Source organism: Felis catus, chromosome F2, assembly GCF_018350175.1.
Source record: "Felis catus isolate Fca126 chromosome F2, F.catus_Fca126_mat1.0, whole genome shotgun sequence".
NCBI lineage: Eukaryota > Metazoa > Chordata > Mammalia > Carnivora > Felidae > Felis > Felis catus.
The window spans coordinates 6,882,457-6,893,322 of record NC_058385.1 but is presented as its reverse complement, the minus strand read 5'-3'; the positions used below and the strand labels follow the sequence as shown (position 1 = coordinate 6,893,322).

Below are 10,866 nucleotides of genomic sequence, written 5' to 3'. Positions count from 1 at the left end.
GACCATTTATTGAAAATACTTTCCTTTCCCCACTGAAATGTCCTGGTGCGCTTGTCAAAAATCACTTGACTATAAACGTGAGGGTTTATTTCTGGAGTCTCAATTCAATTCCATTGATATACATCTATCCTATGTCAGTACTACACCGTCTTGATTGCTATTGTCCTATAGTAAGATATTTTTTTTAAGCATTTATGTATTTTTGAGAGAGAGAGAGAGAGAGACAGAGCATGAGCAGGGGAGAGGCAGAGAGAGAGACACACACAGAATCTGAAGCAGGCTCCAGGATCCAGCTGTCAGTACAGTCTGACTCGGGGCTCAAACCCACAAACTACAAGGTCATGACCTGAGTCAAAGTCCGAGGCTTAATTGGCCGAGTCACCCAGGCATCTGTCTTACGGTAAGTTTTGCAATTGGGAAGTGTGAATCCTCCAACTTTGTTTTTCCTATCCGAGATTGTTTGGGCTATTTTTGATCTCTTGAATTTCCACTACATTTTAGGATGAGCTTGTAAACTTCTTCTGATAAGCCAGCTCGTGCTTAATAAGAACTGGGTGGAATCTGTAGAGGAATTTGGGGAGTATTTGCTATTTTAGCAACAGAAAGTCTTCCGATCCACGAGCACTGGTTATGTTTCATTTATTTAGAACTTTCAAATTTCACTCAAAAATGTTTTATAGTTTCCAAAACACAAGTTTTGCATTGCTTTCATTATTCCTAAACATTTTGCCCTCTTTTTTAAAATTTCTTTTTAAGTAAACTCTACCCCAACATGGGGCTTGAACTCAAGACCCTGATATCAAGAGTCACATGCTCTACCAACTGAGCCAACCCGGCACCCCCACATTTTATTCTTTGTCGAGGCTGTTCCAAATGGCATCATTTTCTCAATTCCAATTTCCGTTCCATTCTTACTCTTAACCATCATAAGCCCAATATCTGGGCTCCCTTTCTTGATTAATAAGGCAAGCTTCAGATGAAGAAATCTCAACTCATTCTGAAATTTTTATGTCTGGCCCAAGAATAATGTCACAAATTTGACTCCATCTGCTTTAAAGACCTCAGATGATGCGACGAGAACACCTGCGGACACCTCGTTTGAGTACATCCCTCTAATATTGAGACTGAGAAGAGGCAGAAATATGAATACACGATTGTACAGCTTCCTGGAACTGCAGCTACAGCAATGAGTGAGATCATGAGGTCACGGAGAGGGCACCGCAGCCTGTCCCACGATGATAGCCCTGCAAACCTCGGGCCAGGGTTTCACCTCTTCACATCTTCGTCCTCCGATCCCTCACCCTTCAAAGGGAAATAGTAACAGCTCAGTGTTTGCAGAGCTGTCTCCAAACTGGGTGCCCACACCCCTTTAGTAGACAAACTACGAAAGAACGTCGGGCAGAACAAAAAGACAAGAACTTCCATGTCACTACTTTCACTTGCATTTCTGTTTCTTGATTTCCGGGTGTCCCTTTGCGGACTTTACGTTAGATTAGCAAACCCGGTTTGTCAGTTCATGCTCAATTTTTTTTTTCATTGATGGAGACTATTGGCTGAATTCATTGATTAGCACATAGCGAGTACTCAGTAAATGTCAGCTATCCTCAAAATAATACTCATACTTGTCATGGTATCATTATGAGTGAATCTAAAAGGACTAGTATACTTTCTCGGTTTACTTTCTTTCCACCATCGATGAGACTGGGAAGCACACAAAAGTCAAAGAGCACCCTTCTCAGATGGATGGCCCACCGACTCAACCACATACAAGTAATGCTTTTATTACCAACTAAAAGCATCGGGTAATAGATTTTAACTTGCATGCCAGCAGCGTGCGAACACCAAGCACCCTGAAAAAATAGTTGCCGTTGGACTAAAGTCGTGCGACATCAGTTTGGGTTTTTTTCCTGATTTTTAAACCTTCACTCATATGGAACACAGGGAGTTTCAGATATCTCTCGGTTCTTCAAAGCAGCCAGGTCCAAGATTTGGGCGTCTAATCTGGGCATGTCCTTCTCCAGCTCGGCCGGCTTCCCTGCCATTCTTTACAAGGACTGTGTGTATGGCACCAGACTTACTTTCCCAGAAGTGCTTCTGGGACCTCAGTCTGCACAAAGGGGCTGTTAAATGTGTTTCCCTCCCTGCTGGCTCAGCTGACTCCTGGGCCGCAGGTCACATACAGCTCATAGTTCCTATCAACTTTTCCCAAAGGACCCCTGGGCTCCTGCAGGAGCCAACACTTCCCTGGAACAGGAAGCTCTATTTACACTGTCTTGGAGCCTGGTGCTCATCCATAAAAGGGAAAAGAGTCCTTTAGGAAAAGGGCAGGGTGCTTGGAAACCCTTTAAAAGTGAAAGCTTTGCAACTGTTTTCTGTTGTTTTACACTGCTGGTTGAGACAGTCTTGCAAAATATAAAAACACATGCCCTTCGGACTAGTTGGGACAGTAAATCCCAAAGCTGACGTGACAATAAACAAAATGGGGAGGGTGTCATGTGAGGCTTCCGGAGAGCACACCTGGAGTGGTAATTTCTTTCTTTAGCCTTCCAGAACCCAATTCCATGCTGGTTTATCCATGAGGTATTCAATCATACTTTCAATGAGGAAGAAGAGCTATTCCGACTTGGGAATAGCATGATGGTTGGGTCTGTGGATGGTTGCTACAGTTTCCCCTGCCTCTTCCATCAGCTGACGGACACGCTTGATGACCGACATGTATCTCAAGTCAGCAAGAGATATGGATATGCCAGGAAAAGAGTGCAGGGGTGAGGGCGGGGCTGGGGCTCTAGGAGTCAGAGCGCTTGGAAAATTTCATCATAATGGTCAATAATTATTTAGTCACAATATAAATTATTAAAAATAATTGTTAGTCGTGCCTACTATTAGTGGTAATGTGGACAATTGTGGTGAATTGTTACAAAGCATTAAGTGTTTTACACATATAAACTCATTTCACCTTCGTGGTAACCTTGTGAGTTAGGTACTATCAGAGTTCCCAAGGCACAGAAGGTACAAAGAGGCTAAGTAACTTGGCCAAAGTCATGGTAGACAGCGAAGCCAGGGCATAAACTCTGGGCGTCTAGTCTAGTAGGTTGGGGTCCAACCATTATGCCCCGCTGTCTTTTTTGTTTGTTTGTTTTTTAAATTTTTTTAAATATTCATTTATTTATTTTGAGAGAGAGAGAGAGAGAGAAAGTATGAGTGGGGTAGGGGCAGAGAGAGAGGGAGACACAGAATCCAAAGCAGGCACCAGGCTCTGAGCTGTCGGCCCAGAGCCCGACACGGGGCTCGAACCCACAGACCGTGAGATCGTGACCTGAGCCGAAGTCAGATGCTTATCCGACTGAGCCACCCAGGTGCCCCTATGTCCTGCTGTCTCTTAAACGCTGTGCCTAATAGTGTTCTAAGCAGGTCAGATGCAGTAACACTTTTAATGAAAACAACACCAGTAATGTGGCAAGTTTCATGAGCTAAAATATTCAGTCCTTTATTCAGCACCTGCTGACACCCAGGACCATACCTAGGTCAAATACAGTGGTTCCGATGTCACTGGGATGGAGAGAGGGCTGGCGGCCAGTGTCCTTGCTGTGAGCACCTGTGCGGTCCTGGTCAGAGATCACCGTCCGACTGGTCATGTCTGTCCTTCCCTCCGTCGTCACTTCCACCACAGACTTTTGTGTCCCATGTGACAGGAAGTTCCCCGACTGTCACCACAGCAACAAGTCCCCCTGCACTGCACAAGCTTCCACGGCCTGGAGTGTGCTCCCTCGTCATTCAGGTCCTCAGTTCAGGCGCTGCCCTTCCTGCCCACTGTAGAGAAGGTTGACTCTCCTTCTTCCCTGGTGCTCCCTGGGCCCCATCTGCTTCACTTACTTACTGCTTGGAGCTCGGTGTATCACCACCGTTTCTTTATGGTGCCGGCCAGTAGGCCCATGATAAGAGGCCACATCCTGCGTGTCTCTGTGAAGTCCCATTACTCAAGCCAGTGCCTCACACAGACTATGCAGTCAGCAAATGGGGAGTTAATTTGTTAAGCCGATTCCATCACCTTTGGACGTTACTTTCCCAAATCTACAAGAGTTTCCCTGAGGACTTGCCTGAGGGAAACACCTCAGGAGACAGAGAAGTGATTTTCGGTTTCACTGATCTGGACATCGCTGGTGACCCTAACAAAAGCCATATGGAAGCGAGATTTGAAGGAACCGGAAGGTGGAAAAAGTAACAAGACTGCTATGGACAGCCGTTGTAGAAATTTGATTACGAAGGGAAGCAAATAACAGGCCAATAGCTGAGGTATACAAGGTACGAGGGTGGTTTCTGTTTCCGGTTTGTCTGGCTGTTCGTAGTAGTGTTGAGGTTCAGAGGACGTTGCATATCTGAGGGCAGAAAGGAATGGGTAGAGGGGACCAGGGGAAAGATGAGGGCAATAGCTGATAGCCTAAGGTTCGAAGAGAGCACTGAAGTGACTGCCTCTCTTCATAATCAGATTTCTCGACTGAACTGGCTTACAGCCGCTCTGTTGCTTTCTCCACCTTCTGGCTCCTTCTTTTTCCACTTCAATATGGCTTCCATCGGGGTCGCCAGTAAGCACCACGTCTCTGCAACCATAAATCACTTCAGTCCAGGGCAGGATGGAAAATAAGTCTCCGTTAAAGGGGAAATGGCCACTCAGTTCTATCGAGAGGAGGGGAAAACCAGGGCCGATGCAGGTGGTGGTGTCGATTTGATGGCACGAAGTCGAGAAAGGTCTTGTCTGGTATTTCTATTTCTTTGTGAAATATGAAGCAAAGTCAGTTAGGGAGAGGTGGGGCATATTTGAGATTGAAGGAGATGGAACATTCGTGAAAAGCGTTTTGAGGGAAGCATAGAGAGATTGCCAGGAAAAGGGAGCACCCCTGGGGTTGGTGATCAAAGGCATATAGCGATCACCATCCGCCTAGCTGGGGAGCTTCCCAATGGTGACACTCAGCAGCCTGGCCAAGGCCGGAGAATGGGTATGGTTGAGTTCATTCAGAGCTGAATTCACCATGGGGCGCCTGGGTGGCTCCGTCGGTTAAGCGTCGGACTTCGGCTCAGGTCATGATCTCACGGTTTGTGGATCTGAGCCCCGCATGGGGCTCTGTGCTGACAGCTCAGAGCCCAGAGCCTGCTTTGGATTCTGTGTCTCCCTCTCTCTCTGCCTCTTCCCTGCTTGCACTCTGTCTCTGTCTCTCTCTCTCAAAAATAAATAAAACATTAAAAATACGTTAAAAGAAAAAAAAAAGAATTGAATCCGCTAGGGGTGCCTGAGTGGCTCAGTTGATTAGCTGTCCAGCTCTTGATTTCAGCTCAGGTCATAATGTCACGGGTTCATGGGTTCGAGCCCTGTATCCAGCTCCTTGCTGGGAGGGTGGAGCCTGCTTGGGATTCCCTCTCTCTCTCTCTCTCTCTCTGCCCCTCCTCTGCTTGCTCTCTCTTTCTCTCTCTCAAAGTAAATAAGTAAACTAGAAAAACGAAAAACAAACAAGGAATTGAATTTGCCGGGCATGTGCGGCAAAGGGAGGGCAAGAGAGCTTACCAGAAACGTGGTTGTGTCATGGGGGCCAGAATCCAACTTGGATCTCGGGAACATTAATAGAGCAGAGAGGCCGCCAACGGAGAGAAAGTGGGAGGTGTGCACGTCACCCACAGCCAGAGGGACACTTGCGCCGGGGACCTTTGTGCAAGAAGCTGCAGTGACAAGTTGGTGACCAGCAAGGAGGATGCCTGATTCATGATTTTCGAGGTGGAACAGTTTCAAAAGATAACGAGGTTCAGACTTCACATTCTGCACCGTGAGAACGGGAAGCCGTGGCCCAGCAGAGAATAAGGTCATTGGGTCAAGGAGGTCAGAGGGTTGGATGCGTCCAGAAGGAAGGCGGACATCAGGATGGAGAGCAAGAACCAGATTCAAGTGTTTCATGAACAGCGGTGCACGTCTGAGGCAAGCAGAGCTCTCTGACTTGCTAGCGTGGAAAACCCAGTCGCTTGGTGAGTGAGAGGAGGGGCAGGCTGATTTCGAAATGCCTGGGTCATCAATTGCCCGTTTAGGGTGTGTATACTTTTATTTTAATTAATTAATTAATAATTAACTTGTCGACTTCTTTGAGAGAGAGAGTGACGTAGAAGGGGAGACAGCCTCCCCTTGAGAGAGAGATTATCTTAAGCAGGATCCACACTCCGCACGGAGCCCGACACGGGGCTCGATCTCACGACCCTGAGATCGGGACCTGAGCTGAAATTGAGAGTCGGATGCTTAACTGACTGAGCCGCCCAAGTGCTCCTAGGGTATGTTTACTTTTTAAATGAGCCGCTAAGAATTTATTATTCATTGGTGCCGTGAAAAAACTTAAAAGAAATAGATCTTGAGGGGTCCTTGGTGGCTCAGTCGGTGGAGCGTCCGACTTTGGCTCAGGTCACGACCTCGCGGTTCATGAGTTTGAGCCCCGCGTCGGGCTCTGTGCTGACACCTCGGAGCCTGGAGCCTGCTTCCGATTCTGTGTCCCTGTCTGTCTCTGCTCCTCCCCCGCTCCCACTCTGTCTGTCTCTCTCTCTAAAACATGAATAAACATTTAAAAAAATAAAAAAGATGTCTTTAGAAAGACATCAGAGAAGTTGGTAGTAGTTTGGGTAGAAACAAACTGCACGTGCTTCACCATCTCACCAGGACCCCGCTTGGTCCCCGACCTCGTATGAAGACTGAACCCCCCACAGGGATCTACGGCCTGAACGTTTTCACTTACGTTTCTCTTGCTCGAGCCCTGAAGCGGATGTGGGGTCCGCTGTCCTAGGTGTCCCGGACTCCACAAATCTGTTCAGAGAGAGTTGCCCCGGGTTTCGTACAGCTGGCAGCCGGCGAGGCAGCCTCCGTTGTGGAGTTTACCTCCTCTGACAAGGTGACCGAAATGGTGTTCTTAAAGTCTTGAAGCAACCTCTTGTCACGGGAAACAGAAGGAGACCCCCTGGTCCTCCTGAGCCCTCTTTCTCCTCCAAGAATCTCCATCTTGCTGTGTCCCCTAAGAAAAGCTGGCACCTCCTGAGGACTTGGGACACCCCAGACACCCTTCTGAGTGCCTTACATGCCTTATTTTCTTTAAGCCATATAACAACGCAACACCCTATGAGGTTCTACTATCATCATGCTCGCTTTTATTTTTTTTATTTTTAAAAAATTTTTTTAACATTTATTTATTTTTGAGACAGAGAGAGAGAGAGCGTGAATAGGGGAGGGTCAAAGAGAGAGGGAGACACAGAATCCGAAACAGGCTCCAGGCTCTGAGCTGTCAGCCCAGAGCCCGACGCGGGGCTCGAACCCACGGACTGTGAGATCATGACCTGAGTGAAGTCGGACGCTTAACCGACTGAGCCGCCCAGGTGCCCCTCATCATGCTCGCTTTTAGATGAAGGGTCTGAGGCACAGAGAGTTCAGTAACTTTCCCGGGGCCACGGGGCTAGCAAGAGCTCGAGGCGGCCTTTGTCATCAAAGACTGCGCTCCCTCCCCCCCCAGGTCCATGGCTTGGCCGTCCTCGTTGGGGGGACCCAGGTCCGCCCTCCCACCACTCCTCACCCCAGCCGCTCTCCACTGGGCTGTCCACCTCCTCAAACATTGCTGCCTGACTCTCCTGGTGACCAGTGCCCTGGTTCAACCTCTGGCCAGTGTCACTGAGTCTCCAGTTTGACCTCTTCTCCAAAAATCTCAGGCTCGTGTAAGAGGTTTTAACTTCCTCAGCACACGTGTGAGGCTGAGCTCTCTTCATATATCCAGCACCCCTTATCTCTCCCTACCCCCTCCCTACACCCTGTACTTCATACTGAATTATTTTCTACCGCCCCCAAGACAGCAAGGACCCTGTGCCCTCCAAGCCTTGGCCTCGGTCCTCTCTATCTTGAGCACCTTCTCCACCTTCCCGACCACGCCTCGTTGTGCCAAATCCCCTTCATCTTTCAAGACTTAGTTCCCAGACCCCTCTGGGAAGCACTCCCCCTCCAAAGGACCCCACAGTCCCCAGCACACTGAAGGGTAACTGCCTGTCTGTCTCCCCGACTGTCAGCCCTGAGACCAAGGCCACAGCCCGATCACCTCCGTGTTCCTAGTGCTGGAGGAAGCCTGTGCACGTGGGATCCAGCTGCTCAGTAACTGTTGTCCGAATAAGTTGTGAAAATGGAAGCAACAGGAGGACCAGATGACCCCTCAAAATGTCCCTTTGTCCTGTGTCTGGAGGATAAAGGAAGAACTCACTGGCATCCAATATGGAGGTGCCCACCGTGTCTACGGACTGTTTGCCCGAGTTCTAGACCCAGTAACTTTAGATATAGCTCCCCACTGAAACTCTGGCTGTATAAGAGCTGGTTATTTGTCTTGTTTGCAGCCATATTTCCACGTAAGGAACTTGGTACTCAATATATGCTTGTTTCATAAAGCAAATATATCAAAGATCTCTAACCCTTATGACAACTCTACAAGGTCAATATCATTCTCCCCATCGTATGGTCAAAAAACCCTGAATTTCAAAGATCTGAGTAATGCATCCAAGGCCGTAAGAGAGTTGGTAGCAAAGTCGCGATTCCTCTCCTGGCTTCCACATTTTAGGCTTTTTTTACTATCCTGAGTTGTCTCTCAAAACCTTCTTAGCCGCTAGACTCGGTCACTCAAATTAAAGGGAGATGAATAAAATCATAGAAAATACAAAGCGAGTGGGGCAGAATTTTCCTGCTTAAAATTAGAAAACTCAAGGGCCCCTGGGTGGCTCAGTCGGTTAAGCCTCCGACTTCGGCTCAGGTCATGATCTCACAGCTCGTGGGTTCAAGGCCCGCGTCGGGCTCTGTGCTGATGGCTCAGAGCCTGGAGCCTGCTTGGGCTTCTGTGTCTCCTCTCTGTGCCCCTCCCCTGCTCGTGTTCTGTCTCTGTCTCTCAAAACCAAATAAACATTAAAATTTTGTTTTAAAAAATTAGAACACCCAGCACTTTATAAAACTAGATTTGTAGCAGCCAAAACACGGAGTCATATAAATTCCAAAGAAAAGTTGCCGGTGGGCTTAGCACTTGGGAAAGAGTACACTTTGGGAGCACAGACACATGAGAGATGTCTGGCCCGGCTGGACGAGGTCCATGGGGGACCCGCCCCGTGTGTGAAGAGCAGGACAGAAAAAGACTGCTCTCTCCCCCGCACACCATGTCTTGAACGACTGACCGTGTCTTGAACGACTGAACTGCTTCTTGCAACTGTCTTGGCCGTGTCTTGGCCAGCATCAGAAAGCACGAGAATTACGGCACTTTGTGTCCCGTGGTCTAATGAAGCTTAGAGGTTGTAGAAAGTTTTTTCTGTTATATTGTATCACTTTAGGATAGGGCAACTCCCAAAAAGATTTCCTGTATGATGAAATACATCTTTTTCTCTCCTCTATACTTGAAAAAGTTGCAGTTTCTTAGCAAAAATTACTCAGCCAGTGCTTACCATAACCCCTGAAGACAATACGTATTTTTAGTTTTGTCTTAGCAGCAAGGAAATGCACTCACCGATGGAGAATGATTTCACGAAGGCCATCCAGTGAGTCAGGCACAAGACCGAGCTGGACGGATTAGGCATCTGGGTCTCTGTTATTAAACTCCAAGGTCCTACAAAACAATCTGAGACAAAGAAAAGCACTCTGATGATAGCTTCTGCAAATAATTTCACTGCCAAGTTTTGTTGAATGTTGTTGTCTGTTAACCAGCCATAGGACCGTGGCACTCTTCCCAGGGAGAAAGCTCTACTCATTCTCTTGTAAGGATGTCATAATAGGCATAAAGCACTGAGCACCACACGCAGGATATGGTGGCTGGTCAATAAAAAATGTCGATCTTCCGCTGCCCTGCCCACCAGTCTCGCTGCTGTGAAATCTCCTCAAGGAGACCCGACTCACCTGTATTACGTTTCCTCCCAGTCTTTCTTCATTATCGACCTGACATTTTTCTTAGCTCAGCTTTTGTGGAGAAATGGAATGCCCCATCCATCTGGGCTGGTGCTGTATCCGTATCCGGTGCTCTGGCTTGTGTCGACACCCGAGTGTTTCTCCTTCCTCTCTACAGGTGTAGGAATCTAGCTCTGCCTATGCGTTCAGGAAAAAAACCAAAAAAACAAAAAACAAAAAACCGCCTCCTTTTATCACCAGAGTGATGTGGAAAGTCCCGTGATTTGAGGGGGCCCAATTTCTCAAGCTCTGCCGGAACCTTGCTGGAAAGGTTGCCCAGGATTAAATACGTCACAGACAGTCTTGCAGTGGCTCTGAGCCTTTTCATTTTTTTTTTTAAAGCCTGTTTTAATGGCACACACATCTCTGGAGGCCTGAGCCTCACAAGCAATGCTGTGTCAGTGGCAACACGTTAAGACATTTCCATTTCGGTCAGAAAGCTCTTTCTCAAGTTATTCTATGGCTCGTTTCCCCTTTTATTTATTATTGAAATAAATAATATTATTCATTAAGTATTTACTATTGACGTGTTGTAGTAGCTTCAGGTGTACAACATAGTGAGTTGACAATTCTATACATTATTGCTCCGTGTTCATCGTGATAAAGTAGCGACCATCGGTCACCAGACATCATTATGACAACTATATTGCCCGGGCTGTACTTTTCATGTCCGTGACTTATTTAATTACTGGAAGTCTGTATCTCTTAATTCCCTTTACCTATGTTGCCCATCCCTTCACCCACCTCCCTTCTGGTGACCTATGGCCCATTTCTTTAAAAGGTAGTTCTTTTGGGGGACCTGGGCGGCTCAGTCGGTTAAGCTTCGGACTTCGGCTCAGGTCATGATCTCCTGCTTCATCGGTTTGAGCCCCGTGCCGGGCTCTGTGCTGACACCT

The 10,866-nt window shown here is 47.5% G+C and overlaps 1 long non-coding RNA gene across 2 annotated transcripts; it reads right to left on the bottom strand.

Moving 5' to 3' along the window:
- Nucleotides 1-622: 622 nt before the first annotated feature.
- Nucleotides 623-10,866, bottom strand: LOC109495976. Of its 2 annotated transcripts, none has more exons than XR_006592581.1 (3): nucleotides 9,923-10,866; nucleotides 9,537-9,647; nucleotides 623-1,302 (listed from the first exon to the last, which is right to left on the bottom strand). It is a non-coding gene; the product is annotated as an uncharacterized LOC109495976 (long non-coding RNA). The 2 variants fall into 2 exon arrangements; XR_002739531.2 differs by lacking the exon at nucleotides 623-1,302 and adding an exon at nucleotides 7,307-8,234.